Source organism: Micropterus dolomieu, linkage group LG15 (genome assembly GCF_021292245.1).
Source record: "Micropterus dolomieu isolate WLL.071019.BEF.003 ecotype Adirondacks linkage group LG15, ASM2129224v1, whole genome shotgun sequence".
Lineage (NCBI taxonomy): Eukaryota > Metazoa > Chordata > Actinopteri > Centrarchiformes > Centrarchidae > Micropterus > Micropterus dolomieu.
The window spans coordinates 14761066-14788051 of NC_060164.1; the positions used below are offsets into that span (position 1 = coordinate 14761066).

Below are 26986 nucleotides of genomic sequence, written 5' to 3' on the forward strand. Positions count from 1 at the left end.
CCACAGTTCAGTTTTTCCCCCTTCTCTTTTACAACCAATGTGTTGCTGTTGCAGACTTTAGCTGCCCCCTCTGTTTGGAAGTGTTGCAAATAGCAGCAGAGGCCCACATTTTTCATGCGCCGGGCAAAATGAGATAGAAAGACAGAAGAATTGGGGAAAGGAAGGAAGAAAGAGAAGGAGTGAGTGAATAGGTGAAGAGTGAGTACGTTTTCTGTACGTCTGACAGACTGACAGGGGACAGGTTGGCTCTTTAGCATCTCAAAGCATCTGGCCTCAATTCAGACATGAGAGGCTGCTGGAGAGTGGGGTGACCGAAGCCTAGATTAGTTTTTTTCTTTTTCCCTATCACATACACATATAACTGCAGAGAAACTCCCCGTGGGGGTTGAGAGAGAGAGCAGCCAGCAAATCTATTGAAATGGGATGACATGAAAGTAGCGACATAGCCCTGTGAAAACACTATGGTCATTTGGGGACACAAACTGTCAATCACAAGCTTATATATGGGTCCAGTGTGTTACTTTTACAATGTGTAGTTTTATTCATGAGTTGCCCTGTTAGTTCATCCACAGAGAGCATAGGCTGACAAAAAAAAATTTAGCTTGTAGGCACATGTCCTTAAGGTATCAACATCAATTCTTCTGCTTTCTTTGCTAAATACAGTATCAGTGTCTTTCAACAAAAAAACAGTTTTTTTATTTTTGAAAAGTTAGGTGAGGAGATTGATGCCACTTTTTTTGTACTGTAAATACTAAGCTACAGTCAGCAGCTACATATCTTAGCTTAGCTTATTTTAGCTTAGCTAAGCGTAAGACTGAAAAGAGGGGGAAACAGCTAACCTGGCTCTGTCTAAAGGTCATAAAATCCATCTAGCAGCACGTCTAAAGCTCACTAATAAACATGATATATTTTGTTTGTTTAATCTTTGCAAAAACCCCAAGTGTAAAAATGACATGTTGTGATTTTATGGGGGGGAGGGGCAAACTATTTCTTGGCCTGGAGCAGTGATTTCCTGGAGCCCACGCTGACAGTTCAATTCAAGACAGTTCCTTTAAAAAGTAAAATCAGGAACTATCTGATCAAGTAAAATGTAAATAAGATCATGAATCTCACCAGACGCTTGATGCTAGCTTTCATTACATGATTTTTGATACTGGATGAGGACACATTTCAGTTTCCATACTCAGACCTAAACAGCACTAGAGTTGAAGACTGTTGGTTTGCAGTCAGCTGGCATGGGAGGAAACTGAGGTAACAGTATTTGAAAAAGGGGAAGATGGCTGACATTCCTGGTCCGCTCCAAATGTTAGATTTTCCAGGAGGATTTCCAGCCACTGACAGTTATCCAGCGGCGGTCAGTGGTCAGACCAGCAGACACTGGAAATACCAACAATGCCAGGGTAGAGACACGGGGATTAGTCTGGTCAGTGAACTACTGTTTTTAGGATCAATGACCAGTTAAGCTTCAACTCCCTGACTTGGGCTTAATACAATAATTGGAGGCAACTTTGATATCTTATCAGTGTAGTGCAGGCCATTTTGTCTGTAGCACGGCTTTTACTGGAGTATATTTTGGGAAATCCAGGTGCCCAGGCTATTCTGACTTCTCATTGTCCCAAACGAGGAGAGAAGAGTAACGTTTTCCCTCCTAAACATCCCTTCCTTCCCCCTCGCAGCTTTGGCTGTATGAACAGTGGGAGGCCATTGTCTCAGTTTAGCAGAGGGCAGAGAGTAGAGAGAAGGGGGCCTGTAAACTCACGCTGAAAGCAACAACACTTTGACTGACAATGTGACCTATAAAGTGAGGGAGAACGAGGAGGGGGCAGTTACAGCAGTCTTGTTTGTAGGAGAGCTGTTTACTTAATACTTGTTCGTATTCCTTCAGTAAGGAATAGTACGCCACAACATATGAAATGGCTCAACAAAGGTGTCCCAGCTTTAGTGTGAAATCACTGATAATGGCTAAGGCTAAGAATATAATGCACACACACACACACACACACACACACACACAGTGCTACTAACACAGCCATGCAAATGAGTTCCACAGCAGCTATTACATAAGCAGCGACGCCTCAGTTTTACTGTGCCAGCCTCGATGTATAATTCACTTCCTCTCATCTGAGAAAATATCTGACATGGCAAAGAAGTATTCAGACATACTGTCCGTGCCGCTGTAAACTCGAGAAAGATGGAGGGGGGACAGAGACTGGCGTGGAAAACACACATTCAGCAAACTGAACAGAAGCCAGGCCGACTTCTAATCTCTTGCTGTCTCTCGGTCTTCCTGTGTTTCTGTCTCCCCCTCTCTCTCAGTCTCCCTCCTTCAGCGTTCCACCATGCTTCTCAACTAGAGGCTTTACATAAATACCTGGCATGACATTTAGCTCGACGGGATCCCAGGAAAATAAGGCAGCAAAGAATAGGAAGTAGAATTGAATCTGAATTTTTTTTTTTGGTATTGTGTTTGTTGGCAAGACATTTTAGTTGCAAAAATATGGACTGCTTTTTGTTCACCTACACCACAGAGATTCTGCTGTGCTGAAAGGGTGCAGGACATATGTTGTCACTACTGTGTGATGTTCATAAACCATTGTCCTGACATATTTTTCCCCTTGTTGCAAGGGAATACAGTATTTGCTCATCACTGGGGGGCCATACTACAGCTAAGAAGTAAAAACAACACAATGGAAGTAATATTAATTCTACTTTTTCATTCAGCAATATCAACGAAATGTACGTGAACTCATACTTCTCTAGTTATCAAAAATGCCATGAGTTCTTACTTTAACATTATGGATGGAGCAAGGAACTTGTCGTTCTCTCAACTTAAAGTTGTAGTGCGAGGAAGAGGGACAAGAAACTATCTAAGAGAAATTGTGAATGAGAGATTCAATCAAGGATTTGTTTTTTCTACTTGGAACTGGATCCAAAATGGAACCAGCTATCAGAACCTAACCCCAATAGGAAGAGAATGAAAGGGGGGAAAACAAAGAAGGAACATATCAATCTCTCACTTCCTTTTATTTGGAGCTACTTTACTATATTTTGATACTGTACATACACACACACACACACACACACACACACACAGAGGAGGCATGAGTCAACACGGCTGGAAAGGGTTACGTATGTAACCTGCAACATGTGACACACATTTACCTCATTTGTTTTGTTCAGAAGAGATGAGGTAACCCATCTTCTCAATCTCTTTGGCCACTCTCCCTTCCCTCGAGCTAAACTTTACGTCTGCGTTTGCGTCTCAACACCTGCCCGTTTACAGCCGCTGTGTTTATGGAGTAAAACGTCATGCTTCTTCTAACCCTGCCAAAATCCAGTCATGGTAATTACAGTCTTCTCTCCAGCGTTCACTCAAATAAAACCTTAACATGACACAGGTCAAACAGACAGCTACTACAAATAGTTGACTGAATGGACGGCCTTCAAACCGCTCTGACTATAAACACATCTGCTGACACATCACTCTTGGGCCATAACAAACTTGATAAGAAACTACAATATGTGGCCCAGGGCACAAAAGGAGTCTTGTAATTACACGCGTAGGAAAGACAGAAGAGAAACAACAGCAGCCTGTGTCTCCCAGAGTGCTTTGTCATCAAAAGAAACACAAAGATACCCGTTGAATCTTCAGGATAAAAACATGTTTTGTAGAGGTCACGTTTCTTAGATATAGCCTAATTGTCTGGTAGAAATATATATATGCTGCCTCATGATCTTCAAAGTGAGTGTGTGTGCAGAAAGATTGAATAACACCTTCCTCCTCCTCCTTCCTCCTCCTCTAGGCCAACTGTCCAGAGGGTAGAACAGCTTTTCCAAAGGCTGAAATTTCAAATCGATACCCCAACAGTCTGTAATGAGCAGATTACCTACGGTCAGGATTAGAAAAACTGGGCTCACACACCACCGAAAAGTCATCATCCCACCTCAACAAATCTAAGCTACAGGGTCTGTTTGTTCCTGCTTCTGCAGGCCGAGCGTCTCCAGGGTCATTTAGAGCAGATACAGCAAACACCACTTCAGAAAACTAACCTAAAGTCAATGTTAGCTCTGAATCATCAACCAGCTGCCTTCAATCCCAGTCAAAATGACTAAAAACCAAGTTTTCCAGGGATTCTTTATATATGTATATTATTTGAACATTGTATTGAACAGTGTATCCAGATTTAAAAGTCCTCGCCAACTTTTTGGCCTTCACTGGCATTCCTGAACTAGTTTCCAATCCTGTTAAAATCAGTGTTTCCATGTGGAATGGGCCTGCCAAGCAACTTTTGTCTCAAACTCTTTCCGTGACACATCTTCCATTATTGGCATTTTCGCAATTGACAGTCTCTGAAGTGGATTCACACTGACTCAAGGTGATCATGAACACAAAGTTTCCTCAGGCAAATTTGACTTTATGTAAACAAAGCCTAACTGGAATAAAGAGCAGGGTATAGAGAGCCTGAGTTTAGAGAATTTAATTTTCACACACTCTCACTCACACACACACACACACACACAAACTTATGCAGATACATGCACAACACAATCTGTTTCTCCCTCCACACTCACCCCAGTGAGAGCCCTGCATCGCTGCCTCCACTTGTCTCTCTTGGAAGGAAAAAAAAGAACAATCACTCCAGTCTCTGTTGGCTCAGATTCTACACATCTATTCTTCTTTTTACCTCGTCGTCTACCTCTCCTCTACAATACTCCAGCTTCCTGCCGTGCTTCCTGCCGTTGCCTCTGCGCGGCACCAGGACTTCATATCCCGACACGAGGACTTTCAAATGGAAGCCCCCTTATTTTCCTGCCCTGTCCTCTCCTCCTCCTCTCTCTTCTCACTTCACGCCACTGTTCCTCTTCTCAGCTTTCCTTCCCTGCTGTCTGCCTTAGCACCGCCCCCGCTCCTCATTCCTTCCCTCCCCTCTCTCACTTTTGTCTACCAGCCCCCCTGCCTCTAGTTTCCCTCTGTTAGCACACACACACACACACACACACACACACACACACACACACAACTCTCCTCCCCCTGTCTTTTTAGCCTGAGCTTCATCCATCCCCTTCTCTTTCACCCATATTCTCTGCATCAATACAATCCTGCGTCAGATACAACATTTTTAGAAATTGTGTCCACTGTTTCTGTTTGGTGGATCTGTGTGAAAGCATTTATCCTTTGGCTAAATAACAATGCTGTTAGACCCAATTGTGCAATTATCAAACACTGACTACATCAAGAGCTGCAACCGCTACAGAGGGAAGGCTGTGGGTCAATTCACTCATATTGGATAAGTTACATAACATGTTTCCGCTCATCTTTGTGCTTGCGCACTCCACATGCTCTCTTGTGCACATGAAGGTGAGCATGGGTATTATTTGGCAGGTAACAGACAGCAGGAAATGAATCAGTTTTGAGTGATGTGTTGAAGTTGTTTGTTTGGAGATTGTGAGACTGATGATGGAAAGAAAAATGTGTGTACAGTGAGATAGGCATACTGTAGCTATATTAAGGCTGCAAATTGAGATTGTTTATTTTATTCCTTTTAATAATCCATAGAGCCCTCAGATTTAACCTGAAACCTGGTTGGGAACCAATGATCTAGTATGTGTCAGTAAAAAGTAAAAATGCTCATCACAAGTTCCCAAAGTGTTTTTCCCCGACCCCGAGGACATATTAAAATCATGGAAAATAAAGAAAAGCGGCAAATTCTCGCATTTGTGAAGCTTGAAACACCAAATGTTTGGCATTTAATACTTATGGCATGGCTTAATGAATGGCAATGCAGGACTGTTGGTCAGTGCAGCAGACTGAAAAATCTCAACTTTTGAGACGGAAGATATCCACAGTGCCCAGAGGATGAATCCCAATGACTTTAGTGATCCCCTGACTTTTCCTCTAGCTCCACCATGAGATTGACATCCGTGGTTTTCATTTCAGTTTTTCTAATAGGCTACTTTGGTTCATGACCAAATTTCTGCAAATCTAAAGACATCCCGATCAGCCTCAAATGTAACTGATAATTGACCATTTGCTAAGCCCCACCCCCCTTAGTTACTGAAAGCTAGAAAACGACTCCTTTTGCGTTCGAGTGAATGGAGCGCATCCATGAAAGTGTCGGACCTCAGTTAGAATGAGTCCTATACTGCGCTGTGATTGGCCAGCTATTTATTCGGGGCGTAGCTTAGCTAAGGGTCAATTAACAAATGTTAGCATGCTAACATGCTAAACAAAGATAGTTAACATGATAAACATGAATACATCAGCATGTTAGCATCGTCACCGTGAACATGTTAGCATGCTGATGTGCCTATAAGTAGGCTACAGCCACACAGAGCTGCTAGCAGCTGTTAACACTTATTTGATGATGAAAACTGTTCAGTTAGGCCTTTCCCCCCATCAATTCATTATTTGATTTATTTCCTAACTGTTTAAGCTCTATGCTATTTATTAATCACACACAGTGCTCAGCAATGTGGTACACATCACTAACTAGGTTCATTGTTGTGTTGCTTCCATGGAAAACCAATAGCAGGGCAAAGTAATGCTAGAGGAGTGTGTGTGTGTGCGCGCGCGCGCGTGTGTGAGAGTGTCTTCTCTCTCTCTCTTTACTGGAACTTCTCTGTACCTCCCTCTGAGTCCCACAGTGGTATAACAAGTGAAAAGAGAGTATACTTCAGCTCTCTGACTTGGCACTTTACTGCCATTAACACAGCCCACCTCTCTGTGCTGAAAATAAAACACCAGAAAGCTTTTGAGTCTTTTATGCGTGTTTCACAGTAAGTGCGTGTGTGTGTGTTTGTGAGTCAGCAAGAGTTTCTATTTCAGCCTCCGAATGGGTAACTTGGAAAACTGAGAGTATCAGTTCAGTTTAACATGTTAAACCCTCGTATGAGTCAGCACAGAGTGGGAGAAAGAGTTTAAACTTGTTTATTAAGTGGAAACATACCACACACACAGCAGAGAATGTCTATCAGCTCTCTGAAATTTCACTCACATCTAGGGCTGCCCCCAAATAACCTAAATGTTAGTCATTGAGAAGAGTCTTAGTCAACAAACTTTTCATTTATTTAAATTTAAATAAATACGAAAGTGTCAGGGGATCGTTGCAACATGGAACTACCTTTGTTTTGGTAAGTCCACAAGTATTTGTTCTTGTGAAGCTGAAAGTTTTTTTTATTTTTTCGTATTCTGAACAAGACTTGTGTAATGTTATACTGTGTTGAAATAAATTAACAAAATGTTCAGTCTCCTTGTTGATTGTTCCGACACATTCAGAATAATTACTGCTTGTCGTTAGCATCTAACAGACCGCTCGCTTCATGCTTGTGTTTGTAAAATGTATACTTCAAAAGGCATATTATTACGGTTTTGTATTTCCCTGTAATGAAGCACATTATTAACAATGTTATTACTTACTTTCGCTGCACTGGAACTCAAACCATTGTTTGATGCTTCCAAAATATGCATTTAAATAATTAAGTCCGTAGAGTCTGGTCTTTTTATCCATTGTTAAAAAAAAATAATCATTAGTGCAACGTTACCTTGTGAGAAACCTGTATAAACCAAAGTGAGTAGGACTTATACAGAGTCCTTTGTATTTTGAAAGTGACCTTGCCTAAGCAGCCGGTGGGTATCGTTGTGGGACAGCTAATGAAGGAAGGGGACAGCTGGGCTGGGACAGGCTGAGCTGGACTAGAGGAAAGACGGAGAGCAGAGGAGACAGCAGATTTGTAACGGAGACAGTGGAAAGAAGAGAGGAAGACAGCTGCTGCTGTGTTGACCACACATTATTATCACCCCACATATCTCAAAAACGCTGCCCTTTACTGTGTGGCCTTGAGCTGATAGAAATGATAAGGGGCTCATGTCAGGAGTCAGTGTTGTGAGGCTGCTCATGGCTGAAAGAAACAAACAAAATTATTTTAAAGGAGTTCCATATTAAGTTTTGTGAAAGAGGGAGTGTAGCTAAAATTAGATTTGTGGCAGAAGTAAATAGATGAAACACACCTTCCGTGACTTTGCTGTCACCCGGCTGCCGTATGGAACAACACAGGCTCAGCACCAAATTCCTGACCCCTTGACCCCTCATCTCCTCCCTCCACCCCCCTGTGTCACACACTCCAAATGCCATCCATCTCCAAAACCAATCCCTAACCGGACACTTCAAAGACGGAGGCCAAGACCTCCATTACCATAAATGTGTGTGTGTGTGTGTCCATGTGACAAAGTGACCACCGTGGATCCCTCCAAACTCCAGCCCACACCACCAAGTCAGAACAATGATCAATGTCCATGGCTCCTCGAAAGGCAGGAGAGAAAAACAACAACAACAGTGAAAGGAGAGAGAAAGACAGAAAGAAAAAGAGAGGTAGGAGTGTGGGGGATGCTTTAGTCAGCAAATACTGAAGGTCAGCGCTGTCAGAGAAGGGTTTTGTCTGCAGAGGGTGTTTTATTTTTGTGTGTGGTTCTTTACCTCAGAGTGACACCCAGTGCGCTCCTCCTGGAGGTCTGGGGCAGAAAGGGAAATGGCAAAGAGCTCTCATCACTTGCTCCTCTCTTCTCCTGCACTTTGTTCTGAGGGAAAACATAGAGAATTAATGTTAAACTGTTTACCCAAAATAACACTGATGTTTGCAGAATTTACATTATATTAAAATTTTAATAACTGATTTTTTGTGTAACAACATATAAACACAGCACTGACATATTGTCACCTTTTAAGCTGATATGTTGAACTTGTTAGCAAACACTTCCTTATTTACATATCCAGCAGTTATGGAGCAACATTGTGATTCATCTGACAAATGGAAGGCCAATCTTCACTCTCTGTTTTTGGTCTCTACCAACTCCTAAGAGAAATAACTGACTCTTTAGCTGCTAAATGCTCCACTATGCTCACCAGCTAGGTGCTAACTGTGTCTTCTGTTTAGTGCTAAGCAGTGGGTTTTTGGAGTATGTTCATGTTTTTAAAGCCGAAACTGATGCTGAGAGTGGTGAGAGGGAACCATAACTGTAAATTTAAGGGCAGCTAAACAATCATTTCAAAGTCACTATAAAGCTCCGTATAGCCAAGGGGAGCTGCATGAGAGATATTTCTCTGTAGGCTCAACAATACCAGCGGTCCCTTTCACCTCGTCATTTGATACATTATTATAAAAATATGAATTGTAACTGCTTTAGGTATTAAGGGACGCTGAGTGGTTGCGGCGCAGACCATGAATCGCAATGTCCCCGCTATAAATTTTCATACATATATGGATACTATGATTTTACTATGATATGATTTTGTGTGTTCTTCTTCTCCTAAATGAGGGTTATATATTTTTTATTATCAGTTTTTATAAGAAAAGAAGGTAATAATGCAGTGGTGCTTGGTGATGCATTGATTTTTGTTGTTTTGTAATATCCTAAATTAGCTTAAGTTGATGAATTCCTCTGTGTATTCATTTTCTCAAAATATTTTTGTGTAAATATATTATATGCCACAGTACAGACTGTAGTGACATAGTGAAGCTTGATTTTGTCACTATTGCCACCTCTGAATATAACAGAAAACATGGGGTCTTTTCTTCCATCTGTACACTGGAGGGTTTTATGTTTTTTCCTCCAAAATGATCCTTCACCCTCCCTTTTATAATTTATGCTTTTTTATCTTTCGATCTCACCCCCCTTTTTCTCTTTGCTTCCTCTCCACCACCCTTCCACTCTCTCCACAAGCAGGTGATGAGGTAATCAGTCTGCTTGTTACAGTCTGATAAGTGATACGATACAACTATTGATTTTGGCCCCAGTGTCCCGGTGCAGGGGTCAGTCCCGCCACGTCGCCCTGCTGCCAGGCCGAGCCTCAGAGCTGCTTTCAGGAGCCACAAACAGATGCTGACTGGGCTCTTTCACACCTATTGTCACAAACACACAGACTGCAGCAATATGGACAGATTTTCCCTCAAATAAAAAGTATTGTCAAGAACTCAACTTTTTCTCCAGCACCCATCACAAAACTTCATCGGCTATAGAGATGCTACAAGAATGCTAATTTAATCCAGCCATCGTCAACCGCTTATGCTGCATACAGGGTCGTGGGGTGCTAATTTAATTTGGAAAGCATAACATAATGTAAAACCTTTTAAACTAAATCAGTAGGGATGGGGATCGATACCCGGTTCTAAAAGGACCCGGTTCTGAAATTTCTTAAAACCCCAAAATTAATAAGCTTATCAATACTGCCATCAACACTAGCGGGTCCTATAATGTAACGTTATGCCTTGAGCTTCCAAATATTAAAACCAAATGTTAAAAACAAGCTAAATATAAAGCTGTCTGTCTGGAGCATAATGTTAGACTGCTCAGTAGTCTTAAAATCTGGTAGGTCTGTCCCTGACACAGGAGTCACTGATAACGTTAGGCAAATTATGTGCTGGTTTTTTGTGCGGAGGGGGTGTAACACATGGTAGCTCACTAGTAGTCACTGTAACTTACACTGTACCTTTCCAGTATTCCAGATTCTTATTGTTGACCCTTTTCTCTCTGGTAGTTCTATGTAAAATCAGACGTTGAGCACACCCATATCGACAAAATGGTATGATCCTTGTCAGCCCTAAAATCTTGGCACATTGTTGAAAACTCAGCTGCTGGCTGAGATAAACCAGTCGCTCCTCCTTTGACCAGGTAATGTTACCTGCAGGCAGTGAATAACAGCAGAGAGGAGGAGGAGGAGGAGGCAGCAGCGAAAGAGTAGGGACTGACACAGACTGATGTATGAGTTTTTATCATAGACTGAATATAAGAAAGGTTTTTATTCTTTCTAAACATCACTCACTATTGTGATGTCAAATATTGAGATTTGTATAGTGACTTTGCTGCAACATTTAGCTGTATTTAAAATATTAAAGTATAATCCTATAATTAAATTAAAAACAACCAGGCAGTTAATATGCACACTGCAAAATTTGTTATAACAATGTTATCGCACCCTCAAACTGTGCAGGCCTACCTCAGGCCCTTTGGGTCAGGTCTTACCAAATAACCATCATCAAATAATAGTAAAGTGTGTTGATAGTAGTATTGATAAAAGAATCGGATCATTAAGCAGTCTCAATAAGGGTATCAATATCAATAAAAATTAACAATCCCCATTCCTATAAATCAATGTAATCCATTTCATTCTGACAAATTATCCCATAAAACATGATTATTGATTAACCTTTAGATTTCTTGATATCTCTGATGTAGCTGATGTTTTTAAGAAGCTCAAATAGCAATATGGAGCAAACATGAATTGAAATCATGTGTCGGTCTCACAAATTTACAGTATGAATTGATTTCCAAGAAATCTAGTGGTCAGTTAGGCTTTAGGCCGAGGTACGACTGATTAAAGTGGCAATCAGGATCTGGGATTTCTGCCATTTGATGATTATTGTGTTTCAGCCATCTGCGGTCTGATTTGAAGCTGCGTGACTTGTAGTTGTTACTGTGAACACCAGTGAGACAAAGCGCAATCATCTGCAGCTGAGCATGGGGTAAAGACAGCAGTCTGTCCTGACAGGGAGCCCCCAGGAGGACAGATGGTCAGGGTCTTCCCTAAGGGACACAGAGTTGGGGGTGATATTGGTGAGCTAACAGGGTGGGGGTTAAGTTAGTTGTTTTCACTCAAAACGACAGATGGGAACCTCATGGTGGTGACTACCAAAGTCAGAAGGATTCACCCCCAGAGAACCATGAATGTCAACAAAATTGCATGCCAATCCATTGTAGGGTTTTCCTGCATAGAGCATTAAGAGGCAACCGCCACTGTCAAATTTGGTCCTGCCTCCAGCTCTCAACAAAACTGACAGGTGTCTTCATAGTAAACACTATTTTTTAACGAACGTTGCACTTTGTGGATTTCTGTCATTTGTAACTGCAGCTGCGGCATTACGCTGATGTGGTGACACTGTTTTGCAATCAGCACAGTACACCGGTAAAGATGCTGCCAAAACATCCAAAGAGGAAGAAAAGAGCTGTCTGTGTGGCCGGACCGCAGCACAAGGGCCACTGTACTTTCAAAGCGAAAAGGCGCGACAGTGTTTCCACTGGTATCGTCTTTGCATCACAGCAAAAATAATCACTAAAGAAAACAAAACTGATTTTCCCTGGCCTGCTTGTTGTCAGTTTTACATGTTTTCATTTTCATATAACCCACTTCAAGGCCAAGAGACACAAACACACACGCCTCCTTTCAATGCGCTCTAGATGATCTCTAATCAGGAAATGACATCTCAACCTGTATGATGGGCTGATCTGAACCCATAGGTGCAGATTAGATATAGATTATTAATCGTTTAGATCACTGGTAGATAGATTACATCTCTAGTAGCATATGTCTTCTCTGCAGGGACCCCACTTTATGTGAGTACATTGACACTATGATTAAGGATTGCACTCCTACAGGGTGCTGCAGTACTAACTTCCTCTGATGGTATTATTAAGGTTATGCGGCCTGTGTGCCTTGGGTTCACGCTGTTAATCACACACATCACACACATCACAGTGCCTCCAATGTTATATTGGTTAGTCCAAGTCTCTGCTGTGTTTCAGTGCCGTTCTAATAAGGGATGAGTGAAGGAGAAAGTAGCTTCCGTCACACAAAAGGCGTGGCTAAATCTGTGCCAAGGTGACTCTTGCAGAATGAATGAGTTAAGCTCAGTCCTAAAACACGTCACACATGTGAACACAAATTTTAGACATATCTAAGGGTGGGCATTTGGGGTGAAATGTTGGTATATGTCTTTTTAGACTGCCAAATCAATACTGCATATAGTTCTATAGTGCATTTTATGATAAACTGTTAAAAGATCAAATAAATAGGGCTGCAACTAAACATATTGTCTATTTTCAACTAATCCACCAACAATCATCTTGATTATTTGGTCAATTGTTAGCGTTTTGTTTGTAAAATGTAAGAATAATCCACTGAATTACATGCCACATAAATCACGATACTTCATCACATTAAAGCCAAAACTAAATGCAATAGTAAATCTTCTCAGTGATTTGCCCACAATAACCAATTAGAGAATTGAAACAATCAACTGATCAACAGAAAAATGCTGTTTTTCAAGCATAAATGCCCAAAATTCTCTGGTTGCTGCTTCTCAAATGGCAATCCGAAGAAGTCAAGTGGGCTTTGGGAAATTGTTATTTGTGCATTTTCCGCAACTTTCTGACATTCTATAAATCAAACCATTAATCAATAATCAACAAAATAATCACCTGACACTTGATTAATACAACCAGAGACATTTAAGTGAAAGCTAGCCCAGTATAAACTGAAAAATTGCTATACTCTCACAGTATAAATTGTCATATCGCTCATCCCCAGACATTTCTGTTAAATTATGGAGCTGACAAGTCAACAGCACTACACCAGTTTCTACACCAGAATAGAATCAATGGGAATAGCAAAAGTGTTTTACCTGACTGAACAGAGCAGTCAGATAATGCAATTTCTATGTATCTCTCTTTCCATTTTTGCTGTCATTAACCTAACACTCATATAGTGTTCTGTGCCTGGCACCGCCGCTGTCGTTTTTCCAAGAAAGTGGAAAGCTGCTTTGTTGCCATAATGTGCCTTGTGTGATGTTTGGCCCACTTTCCAGCCTGCTTTCATTGTGTAAGCACACATACATAAAACATGATTTGCTGCTTCAATTTCTGACTTTTATTCAGCAGGGATTTGGTGGCAGACAACATCAGAGCCACGAAAAGCAGAGCAGAGCAGCGGCGTAATGCAACTCTCCCTCTGATCCTCTGAGCGAGGGAGACGAAGACAGAGAGAGAGAGAGAGAGAGCTGGCGACGTTACAGAGAACAATGTTTAATCACTGACCTCTAGACTTACAGCTGAAGACAAATGATCATGATTAATGAGGGCCATTCATCTTAAAGGTTAAGGAAAAAAACACAATGGGAACTGCATTTGCCCAAGCTGCACTGATAGATCTATCTGCTGTATATATTAAACTCCAGTCCTGTTAGTTTGCACAGTTCTGATCAAGGAGCTCAGGTCAGGCTCGGTGTAGATCCAGTACTGTTCACTAGAGGGCAGCCCGTCTAAGTCTGGCAACTGTAATGATGGCAGCACTCAATTAAAACTGATTTGATGTTCTGGGACCCTAAACCTTAGAACAAATAATAGAAGTTATAGAAGAAATAATAATAAAAATAATGATCTTAAAACCTCCTGTACAAGATGGGGCCCTCCATCTTTGTTCTAAAGTATTCCATAAAGAATCTCTTTCACCTTAATCCAGCAATGTAAACCTAGAAGAAAAGCATGAAATAAAACCAGAGCACAGTCATGAGCAGTTATTGAAATGAAACCATCTGAGAAGTTTAGAGGGGAAATCACTCTTAGACACATGAAAATGTGACAAGAGACCCCAAGGGTCACAAGCCAAAAAGAAACCTCTGCTTATAAACTAAACAAGTGTTTTTTAATGTAAAATCTTAAACTGAAAAGTAACTAGAGCTGTCAGATAAATATAAAATTTACATATTTCCTTCTGAAATGTATAGAGTAACACAAAATGGACTGCCAGAGGAGAATGACCTCATCACGTTCAGTACTCAATCCTCCCTGAAGTGAAACAGCTAAATCGATACACTCCTCCTCTAACTCTCCTCTCTCTCCACCCTGTAATGTTCCTCTAAGATTTCAGATCTTAAGTCATCCTCCTTGGTGGCCAGATTAGATGAGATGACATGAGATCGGGCTGAGAGTGGAGGTCAGCAGCGGTCGGTCAAATCTATCTCTGTAACCGATCTTAAGCGCAGCAGCTGAAGCTCGGCCACAGCTGAACACAATCAAACTCTAGTATGAAAATCTTACTAGAAAAAAAAGGATGATCTTGTATGTTCACAGACAGCTGATGACTAATGAGCGTCTTCTGTGGGGTAACTGTGAGACGTGGGCAGGAGGAGACTGGATAGAGGAAATAAGGAGAAGGGGATATTAACAAATGAGAAAAAAAGACTGTAGGAAAGTTTTCATTTGCCTTTTCAGCGCTTCAACCGCAGCTGGAGCCAAAAGCTTTGTCTTGGCTTTTGTCTGTCTCCAGTTCCATCAGCCTGCCCCTGTTGTTCTAACAATTTGTCCGTCTGGAGGATGTGATTAATCTCCTTTCATTCACACACTCTGTCTCCTCTCATGTTATTCTCTCTGTCTTTAGCTTTTCTTCAATTATTTCAAATACATTTCTATGCACAGATTCCCTCTTTCTCAGCATAAAGGAGTTGGAACATTGTATATGGAATTGCTTAGAACATGTGGTAGATGACAGACAAAAGATCGGCACATACTTCACAGAAACACACTGAAACACCTGTCTACATCTGGCTGCACTTGAACTGTACATTGAAGTTAAACACGGAGAAAGCTGAAAAGAGACAAACAGCACCTACCACACTTCCCGGTGGCTGCATGTTTCACCACCCATGACTACCCCACACTGGTTGGTGCTGTCACAAGAACACATGGAAACCACTGCTGACGGTGCATCTTTGCATAAATACTCCACTACAATCAAAAGTCCTGTATTCAAAATTCTACTAAAGGGAGGAGGTTGGATGGGTCAAACACAGGACAAGAAGACCTCTATTCGTTTCTCATCTGAAACCAATACTTAAGTTACATAACACAACTTATATAAGTACTTATTTTAACCCAAACCATAATCTTTTCCTAAACAACTGCGACAGTTTCACAAGCACATGTTCTCAACATGCTTTACTTTGAAATTCTAAAGGCATATTTGTTATTGCTTGCTTGACCGTGGAGCCCTGCATGTGCAAAACTGACATTACAGCGTCATAGTTTGAAGCGTACGGCCAGTGACCAAGAGGCAGTATTTGATAAGTTGCGAGTAAGACCTTCTTGGCATTTTATAAACATATGTTTTAGTGATATTAAATCTGAATCTGAAAAGTAAGTAATAGGTCCAACTGTAGCTGCCAGATAGATGTAGTGCAAGTACAATATTTTCTTCTGAAGTGTCATGGAGTAGAAGGATAAAGTGGCATAAAATGGATTTACTTAAATTAAGTACACGGATCTCAAAATTGTGCTACACTACATGGCAGGAGTGACAGCATAAAAGTGATTATTGTCTGGCTCTCTGCAAGCGTGCAGATGCCTGCACATGTACATGTTGTGAATGCTTGCATTTATGTGTGTTCACAAATGTGTGTCTGCATATGTGTGTCCTCTGCAACGGCCGCAGTAAGTGTTATTGGAGCAGGGTGAGCCGGGAGCAGGAACAGCAGAAACAAACGAGGTCCTGTGCAACAACAAGACTGTTCCATGAATCATCCAGGAACTTACCCAGTAGCTGGCCAGTCCTCGCAGCCTTCAGCTCACAGTTAATAACTTCCCATTGATCATCCCACAACGTTTCCCATCGTAGGCTGATTATAAAAACAAAAAATCCCTTTGGTTTTAGCCATATTCCGACCAAAAACACAAGTAAATATAGATGACCAGTGTTTAGAATTCGTGTTATCATCTTAAGGTACGAAACCAAGTTGTTTTGTTTTGGACCAAACCAGTGTGAAAATGAAACGAAAATCACCCTGAGCCAGCATTGCTACGGTGAATACATAAATAAACTAAAAATAGTAATTTGCAGAAAAACTGAACACCTCCTATATTTAGTTTAAAGCAGGAGCCATTTCCTCTGCCTGTGTAATGTGTATTTGTGAGTGTGTGTGCTTTTGCCTGCAGTAGGTACAATAAACAAGTGCACTGATGTCATCCAAGTCAGCCAGAAGGGAAGCCCACAGTTTAATGTAGTAGAGGGAACACGTTTCTCAATCTGAAACACATGCATTCACCTGCACGTGTGCTTGTTGCTGTATGTATGTGAGAGGACGGGTTGGGAGAAAAAAAAAGAGAGCACAGATATGCAAATATGATCTAAGAACAAAAAAGAACCTGAAGGACACGGGAGATTGTGCACAGTTAATTTATTCACAAGATCAAGTAAAATCAGGGAGAAGATGTTGTAACAAAAACAACTTTGGGGTGTGTTCACTGTTTGATTTTGTGTGTGTTTTAAATTGATCACGTCGCTCACTGCCTCAAAAGGTTTCACCCACTGAGCTGAGTGGCACGCAATTTCACCCACAGCATTCACAACATATTTATTTCAGACACTGTTTGACGGTTAACTCTAGCACCTCAGCGCCTCAAACACACACACACACACACACACCGTTACTGTGTAATTATCTTTTACTCGTTCTTCAGTCGCAAAGGTCAGCGTACTCACGTTTTCGTGACAGCCTATACTGTATATGTGTGTGTATATAGAGTTAATGGAGACTGACATGAAGACTGACATGGATGCTGAGCTGTGCTGCGCTGGGCCAGGCGGTCTAACCCAACAGCAGGGATAAACTATAAATAGACTATCTCATCCATCCCCAGCACTCCCCTGTCCCTCTTTTTTCTCCCGCTTCCTCTTTTCCTTTATCTGCAGACTTTTCATTCACTCTCTTTCTCAATAGCTTTTTGCTTTCCATGTCCTCCTCCAACTCCGTGTCCCTTCTGAATTTTTGTCCCTCGCCTACATCATCTCCCCTCCTTGTGGTCTCTCTGAAACCCCATTTTTAGTCTCCTTCTGTCTCTTGTCTCTTAAGAGAAGATATCCAAATTACTGGAGTAACAAATAAGCCAAGAGAGGGAGAGAGTGTGTGGGATGGGGGAAAGGGGGAGATGGGCTGGTTGGGGGGGAGACAGAGTTATGTAAGCGAGGCTAATCCCCTCCCAACCCTGCATAGTAAATGAGACAGGATCACAGTGGCCTCATTTCAGACGTTCATCTCTGCATCCGCAACCGCTGCTACCCATCCAAACCGCCCTGTCTCCACCTTAGTCTATCTGTTTGATCTTTGACAGCAAACCACAGCTACGTTTAAACTCCGCACACCAGCAAATCCCGCTCTGCTGACTATGAAGGGAGGTTTGAAATTTAGATGAGCTTCAATTCATGGTGTAATTGCCGATATGCGTCCCTTCCTCAGGCTTTTCTTTACCCTCATGTCAACAATAACATCTGATTTTTTGAAAGCTCTAAACTATAAATATTCCAGATCCTTTCTAGCATCGATTGCTAAAAGTGGAGCTAAAGTAACAACATGTGTTCAAACTTTATGATGCAATAAAAACAAAAGCCTAGTTCCCCCCATGTGAATCTCACCCTTCCAGCCCTCTCTTCTCAACTCTAACCCGACTGTCTGACCTCTCCTCAACTCAGTCCCCTCTTGCACGACACCCAAACACCCAGACACCTTAATCTGTTGAGGTATGTTTAGCTCAGAAAGGTCAACGAAGTCAGCAGAGCGACCTCATAACAGCAGGCTGCCTATCAGGCATTACAGCACACAGCCACTGAATCATCTCATGTGATCTGTTTCAGGTTAAAATGACCTCTTCTGAACCTTGCTTTTAGTGCTCATTAGCAAATGTTAGCATGCTAATATGATCAATTACGTAAGAACATGGTAAACATCATACCTGCTTCAGCATTTAGCTCAAAGCACTGCTGAGCCCAAGTACAGCCTCACAGAACCTGTTAACACAGCTGAAGGCTCTTGTCTAAATAAAATGTGTTAGCTGTACTTTTCAAGGGTATTATGAAACAATCAGGGTTATTAGAGTGTATTCGTTGTCATTAATGTATTCAATGTAAATGATTTATGAACGCTCACTAATGAGTAATATGCTCCATGAATAAAAACGATATTTCAACGTGCCAGGCTGTGAAAAGGATTGCTTTGTTTGGCATACTCTCTTCTTCTTCCTTCTTCTTTGAGAGCCCAAATGATACGAAATTTCAATATCTAACAGTTTAAAGAGTAACTTAACATCATCACCAGCGTGTGAAACCGTCTATATAAGCCACTGGTAGACGATCCACAACTTGACAACCCCAACTTTTGTCCAGAATGGATTATTACTCCACCTCTCCAATCCTCCTGCTCAGACAGGACGCTCCACTAAACTTTGACCTACTTCTGTCTGTCCTAAGTCTGGGCCAAAGGGGTGGGGGGTAGGGGACGCCAAGACCCCAAACACAGTGAGCTTCACGGCTATGCAGCCCATTAATAATAATATGAATCTCAAAGGCTTATTTTGACAATACATCTTTTGAATGTCACATCACAGAGGGAAGCTGAGGGAGGCTTGTGAATGTGTGCATGTAAAAGAATCACACTGGACTCATTGTTTAGTATTTAAAATTTAGCTGAGCATACACACACACACACACACACACACACAGAGTATATCTCATGCTAAGAACTTGATATCACTTTTCTGCTGATCAGCCACAAGGCAAACCTTGTCCTTCATCTTTTTATCCGCACTGTGTCTCTCATTTCCAAGAAATCTCACTCAGCAGATGTACACAATCCTCCATAACCAATTCTCTGCAGGATAATGCAGAGCAGACAAAGACCATGCGACACAAAGGCGGACAACACCTTCAGGATTCAGCTCCGTCAGTCTGATTCCAAGTCCCAATGAAATGGAGCTGAAACCAGTGACAGAATCACTTCATAAACTGCAGCTATGTTTAAAGTCTGCACAGGACAGCTTCAGGGCCAGCTGAGTCCTGGCAATTCATGTGCGATGGGGCCGCTGAGGGATGAGGGCTGGCTCAAATGAAAGGGTGGTGGGAGTTATGTTACAGAGACCACGGCTGGGACGGCATCCTAGAGATTCCCGGAAGAATTCTGGGAACATTAGGGCCCAACATGTGTGTATGAGAAAGAAAGAAATGGAGGCATGAACGACAGTGGGGGAAACATCTGTCAGCAATTAAAATGAAGGGATCGTTCCCATAGTTTATGCAGAGATACATTGGGGTCATGATGTAAACACTTTCACATGGGTAAAACTTCCCTGCCTAGTCAGCTGATTCAGGAATGGGGGAGGGGCGCTGTGTGGTACGCACTGTGCCGAGGGGTCATCTTGCAGATGCATCCTCCAAGCTGGCTTCACTCCGCCGAGTAAAACACACACACACACACACACACACACGGGAAGTAGCTGGCCAAGAGGGTGGAGGAAATCTAATCTATAAATCAGACACATGTCCAAACAACTGGGTGTCAACAGATCTTTGCTTATGGTATTATCTCAGAGGTGCCCCGCTGTAACATTCTGCACTGATTCAATTCTGCTGAGATACTTGTTTCAGACAAGGGCTGAGAAAGAAATCTGAGGAATCAGAAAGACAAACAGACAAAATCAAATCTGAGAGGCTCCTCTCTAAAATTACAGCCAAACCAAACCAGCAGGATCCGATGAGCTTTTAAACCAGATCAATAATTCATGTTTTGCTTCCCTTGCTGGCACAAATCAGGTTTCCAATAGAGGCAAATCAACAAGCAGCTTAATCAATGGCTTTCTCACTTGTAAGGAAGCTGGGTTGTTAGTCAAATAGAAAGCTCAACTCTGACAGAGGATTTATTCTCCGATTGCAAGCTAGAAGAAGAAAAATGTCTCTGGACTGAACAATTCAAAGATACTAGATATTGTTGCAGCTGGTCTTCTCCAGGCATGCTGCCACGTTTCTCTGCTACCAGGCAATGAGCCTCAATTCTGGACATCACACTTGTTTCATCCATCAATCTTGTGTTTGTGTGTATCTGTGGGTGTGTGTGTGTGTGGTCTGCTGTTTCAGCACTGGCCATTTCGGCCCTCGTACATCAACTTCCTGACAGCAGTGCAGTGACGCTTTGTGACATATGAGGCCACTTTAGCTTCTCCTCGGAAGTCGAGAAGGAGTGCTTTGCTCAAATGGATGAAAACTGTTTCCATGTCATGTCATGATGGTGCTCATACTTGGCACACAGGACAGCTGCTGCATTTGTACACTTCCAAGGTTGATATCTACTTACATAATACCTGTGATTTTTTGAGCATTGTAACATAAACAGAGCTTCAAACTGTAATTTCAGTGAGTAATAGATGTTTTTCTAGGTTATCCTTGAGACGCGGTGAACAAACAAATGTATTTTGAGAAACACAGTTTGATCGGCCTTCTAATGGATGTTTCACTAGCAAGGACAACGCCATCAACAAGATGCGTTTAAACTATTTATTAACAAAACCAAAAATATTGTGTGCCAGGCCGGAACTCGCTTGTATTTGTTTGGTTTGCTGCTGCACCGTGGGGAAAATTCAGAGGGGAATCTGCAGTAGAACCCGGGAACAACAGACCCCCTTCAGGACTCAACAGAGACGAGGAAGGAGAGGAAGGGGGAGACAGAAGAGACACAGGAGAGATGAGTAGGGAAGGAGGGGTGCAGGGTTAGGTGGGTATTTACAGGAAAGCCGGATGTGGCATGATTAAGGTGGTCCTGCTCCTGAAACTAGATAGCTCCAACTGGAGCAGTTAGCAGACTTCAACACTCCTGGTTCTATGTGATCTATGCCAGAGCTCTGCATACTAATGTCCATTATACTTATTCCACTTTGCATTGATTCTGTCTCTTCTTACAGACTGTAATGGCTTTCAGAGCCCATCTGTGCCTGCCATTTCAGCTATCAGATTCCAACAATAATTTAATTGATTTGCAATCTACTTATGCAAAAAGAAACAACAACAACAAAAAAAGACATTTTGAGTCTCCTTTCAGGTTGAAAAAGGCTCTGCAAAAGCATTATAACAGACCAGCAATGTGCGAGTTCACGGGGTATTTTATGGCTGCATTTGGGTGTTTTCTGCCAACGGGGGTAATGACAGGCTGAGACTGAGGACAGCCTGACGATGACAGAAGAAGTCCACCCAAGTCAGTACAGCCACACCTTGGGGATGATGAATAGGCAGATGTCTGGGTGAGGTCCCATACTGTAGCTCCATATTCCTCTTCAGTTAGATAGTTTAAGTTATAGATAAGACATGCTAAGGCCCAGCAGTGCTTTGAGCTAAATGCTAACGTTTAGAGGTTCACTATCTTAGTTTAGCGTGTTAGCATAAAACATTTACTAATTAGCATTAAACTCTCTCAAAAAAGCCTTCTCGGTCCTCCTTCCTTTTTTCTATTCATGGCAGAGATGACTGTATTTGAGATTAATTGCACTGCACAAACCTGGTCAGTACACAAGTGATGGCCTCACTGCAATCACTCACCTAATGAAATGTCTTTCTATTAGTAATTGGACAGTCTGCATAATGTTAGGGTCTGAATAACCTGGATTTAAAATGTCAGAGTGTAAACACTTCTTTCATTCATTTTGAGAGATTTGTGAGATTAACAAAGCGCCTTGTAAAGCTGAAACAGCTCAGCTGTCTTTCATGTTATACAGGGTCGGAAATGCAAAAAGTCCTCGTTCTATCTCGTTTAAGGCTGTGTTCATTCTTGCAATGGTTTCAAATAACATTAATTCAACAGGAAGGAATTGTAGTAGAGGCTGGGACAGTTTGTGCATCCATGTGTTTGCAGGAAACAATCACCACATGTCACTTGTTGGGGGTTTTGCCCACTGACTACATTTCCCAGTGCAACATTACTGTAAAGCTGATGATACACAGAGCAACTTTTAGAGCAATCGTGCAGGGCAATGTTGCCGTCAATGGCAATGAGTAAAGATAACTACCGTAATCCCCTTCCCCCACCACTCCGCCACCCGCCCCGCACCGTCGCTATCTGTTCAAAACATAGTCAGTCTTTCCACTAGCAAGATTGCCCAGCAACATTGCTCAAAAAGTTGCCCCGTGTATCATCAGCTTAAGAATTCACTGATTTCACTATGAGTTGACCTATCAATAACTCGATCTAAACGTGTTATCTCTGGAAAAGATTCCTCAGATGTGCTTAAATATTTAATGAGGAAATTAAGTTATATTACATGTTTTCAGCAGTTGGGCCTCTTAAATTGATCTAAAATCTATAATTTCACAGTCAAAACAGTTAATGAAGCCGTTGTTTGTGTTTGTGTAGACTATCAAGGAAAGTCAAAAAGTGGAACTAACAAAAATTAAGACATATTTCTTGATGCTGTTTCATAACAGGCTGTAATTTAACACTGAGTAAAACAACCCAATGTTGGAAATTAAAAATCATCATGTGGTGTAATAAATAATTTCCTCTGGTAACTGAAACGTACACAACAATGAGATAAATGGCTCTGTATGACGCCTGAGTAAGTATTTAGGCAATCAAGTTCCATTCAGGTCCACAAAACAAAATAATGCTTATGCTTCGCAGTTTAGAAGGAATATGTTTACGTTAACAGTTTCTCTCTCCTTTACGAGCGCGGACATCAATGTTACACGAGAAATGCTAAATGCTGAATTCTGGAAGCATTTTAAAGCTAAGAGGGTATTTATTTGGAAATATTCAATAGCTGATGTAAGAGGAACCATCTCCTCCTCCAATCTGTCAGTGTTTTCTACAAGAGGAATGTTGCTTTGTTTATTTGTGGCCACAGTAAAATCTCTGCAATGCAAGTCAATGGAATTCATCTACAAGTGACTCACGTGTGTGTGTGTGTGGGTGTGTGTGTGTGCGCTTCATGTAAAAAGTTACAGCTACAGAATACTGTATATTTGAAACTTGTCAGTAGCAAATAATTAATCTGTTGTATAATATCTCGGTCAATGACTTGACGGGCCTTTAAAAGCAGGAAAAGAAAGGTCACCGCAAGCCCAGGCAGCCACTAATTATGGTCCCACATACAGGGTTAGTCATTGTGTGTATGTGTGTGTGTGTGTGTGTGTGAGGGAGAGTCTGATGGACAGATTGTCTCTCCCCTGCTGTGCTCTTGCTCTTGTCCCGTTTTAATGGGCTGACAATGAGAAACTCTGACGGAATCTCAATGATGCACCCGCTGTTAGACACATTACAGCTGAGGGGAATCCGAAGGAAAGCTGGATGTCAGAACTAACATTACTCCCACAAACTGTATCTAGAAACAAAACCGAAACTACACAGGTGACACTGAACTGTAACATAGCATCAAACAGACCTGCTTGTCTGACATGTAACTTTAGACATGAAATGGGTTACGGAGAAAGCAAAACTGAGAAAACATATCTCCTTGAGCTTCTTTTCCCTCAAAGAACACAGGACTGTTCACATGAACACTCAGTATTACGTGGCCTTTAATAAGACCAGTGTGAAGTGTTTCTGTTGTGTAAGGCTTTTAGATAGACCCCAAGTTACAGCATGATGGGTGACAATGAATTAAATACCGAAATGCTACTTGCATGCTTTTAATTATATCCACCACTCAACATCAACACTGTCGCTGCAGCGAAATGAAGTGGCAGCCCGTCATCATTTCACTCCCAGATGGCTTAAGAGGCATTTTGCTAATTGAGAATCACATGTGTGGATTTGATTTCTCTCTCTCTCTCTCTTTATATACATATAGATCTATATCAGTTTAAAGTGGGATTTTCCTTTGTTATGCAAGAGTGCTCCCCAGTGCACAGATGTGCCCCTGTGTGCGCATTTTTGTGCTATTTTCAGCTGAGATTATCTAATGAGCATATTATGCTGCAAAAGATGCCGCGACATTTTGAACAGTAGGCATGTCCTTAACGTTGCAGCGTCTTCAGAGCAAGTACTGGCAGATGTGCATCAGCTGTGACTGTGCCTCTGGCTGTGTTCTTGTTTCGACTCACACATATTTGTTAACTCAATGTTAGACATGAGCTGAGTTGATGAGAAGTTGGTTTATTCGACAGAAAATACAAAGCAGGAGCAAAAAAAAAGGACTCATCAAAACACATTGACCATGACTTTGGTCATGTTCTCGCTCGGCTGCCATGTGATAAAAATGATCCCTCAGCTTTACACCCTCCTCCCCCTACCTGCTCTCCGTCCACCTTCTTAGCAGCTCCAATCCTGATCAGCTGACAGCTTGGTTATCACCTCCCACCACCATACCCCCCCCCCCCCTTCTCTCTCTCCCTCTCTCCCTCTCTGTATGTGCTGTGGTGACAGGGCAGGATGATATAGGGTCTCCAAGTGAGGTGGCGTGATGCCTGTGCACTAAGTTAACATCCGCGCAGGAGAGGAGGGAGCATGTGTGTGTAGAACATATACGAATCCACGTTTGCAGCGTGCATGCATCCATGTGTGGTTGTCTTAATCTTAGCATTCGGCTAAAGTCTTATTACTGTGACAACATGACCTCCACACCATCAATCAGCTACAGGGAGGGTGTTCACCACAGATGAGAAGGAGGCATGCTGCTGCTCCTTCAGCGTTTATATATGCTCCTGCAGGGGATTATTTATTGTCCAGTAAGATCTTGGGCGTTTCCAGTTCAACTACTAACTAATCCATATATAAAAGTAGGCCCTGAGAGCATAAAACAATTGACACTAAGGTCTCTCTCTCTTTGTGTGACCTTTCCTTTTCATCATGTTTCCTTCATCCTCTCAGCCGCAGATATCAAGAGAGAAAAGACAAGATAAGTAGTATGCAAAAGCAGTTGCAAGTGTGTGTCTGTGAGTTGCAAGGGGCATGCCAAAACCCCATTCACTGAAACAGCTGGATGGAGACAACAGAGCAATGCTTATTCTCCAGTGTCTCTCCCTCATACCCCTTCTCCCTCTTTCTTTCTTTCTCTCCCTCCCTCCCTCACACACACACACACACACACACACACACACACACACACACACACACACACACACCAGTTCTTGAGGGAAAAACAGCTGAATTCAGTGCAATAAATTGGCAAACCAGTGGGAAACTAAGTCTCTGTATTCAACTGGATCAACTACAGATTACTGCTCAAGTGATTTAATCACTCAGTCAAGTCAAACTATCAGCAACCAATTTATCATGCAGACTAAGTCATGCATGCTCTTAAGGGCAGCACCATCAGCTCCATAACTTTGTATCATCAACCCGCATTTTTGGCTATAAACCACGCTTGTTTATGGACAGGTTTGCACGAATTAGCCAACATCATGAAATGAGTTCCTCTCATTCTCTTCTATAACGGGATAGCTTTACAGCAAAGCCAATAACTTTACTCCTGTAAAAAAAAAAAAAAAAAAAAAAAACAGACTTTCCCAGACTAAATCACTGTTGCACGCTGCGTAGTCTACTCACCTTAAGCAAGATCTTCTTTACAAGCAGCCCGTGCAGCAATAGCCTATTTCGTAGTATCTAGTCGCCTTGTCTTTGCGAACACAACTTTTTTTTCAAACAGCAACCAGGCTTTTAAAAAAGCTGCTCTTCTTTTCTTTTTGTAGTTACGCTCTAGTCCTGTTTCCAAACCCAAGTCCACAGCAGCTCGGTACACCCGCAGCTGATGATCCGCCGCTGCTGCCCAGGGTGAGTGTGTTTGGTGCTCTCACCGGCACAGTCCGGTCTGCTGCTCTGCGTGGCGGGCTGACATTCTGCTCCAGCAGGGGCTCGACTACTGATCCACAACAAAAAGGTTTAGGACCGGAGAAGGAAAGGCATAGGGGTCCGCAAGGGGGTGCTGCAACGACCGATGAAGCAGTTTCTCCAGGGGATGTTTATGTATTAATTGTAAGCTATTGATAATAAAGTAGAGTTATTCTTTACCGGTGCATATTGGTTTTACATATTCTGATATATTTCTTTATTTCAAATATGAAGCTAATATTTGCAGTTTTGTAGATAGAATAAATCAGGATGAGTACCATTTGATATAATGTTAAATAAATATTCAACAGTGGTGGACCTAAGATGGAGCCAAAAGGTAAAACAAAATTTAAAATTTTAGCTTAACAGGAGAGAACAATGGTTTTTCAATGTAACCATCTTTTAAAAGAATTGGCTGAGGCATAGCCTATGCCAAGTGGCTCCTTTGGGACACCACAGGGGCCACCAATCAGGGAAATGTAAAGTAAAATTCTTTTGAAATACCTTTACAGTTACTGGTTTCCAAGTATTGTTTTCATTTGCAGTTATTCTGCAAATTGCAAAGTAAATTATTAACACTTTTGTT

The 26986-nt window shown here is 41.9% G+C and overlaps 1 protein-coding gene across 3 annotated transcripts in view; it reads right to left on the bottom strand.

Moving 5' to 3' along the window:
- lzts2a (leucine zipper, putative tumor suppressor 2a) overlaps positions 1-26389 on the bottom strand; it is a 43474-nt gene extending 17085 nt beyond the window's left edge. Inside the window, exons 1-2 of one of the 3 annotated variants that reach the window (XM_046070647.1) lie at positions 26119-26389; positions 8475-8575 (exon numbers count right to left, since the gene is read on the bottom strand). The gene's annotated coding sequence lies outside the window, so the exon portion shown is untranslated. Of the gene's footprint in view, positions 1-4572; positions 4839-8474; positions 8576-26118 lie in introns of those variants that run through there. The other 2 variants (XM_046070648.1, XM_046070646.1) reach the window with 2 other exon arrangements.
- Between the last annotated feature and the right edge of the window lie 597 nt (positions 26390-26986).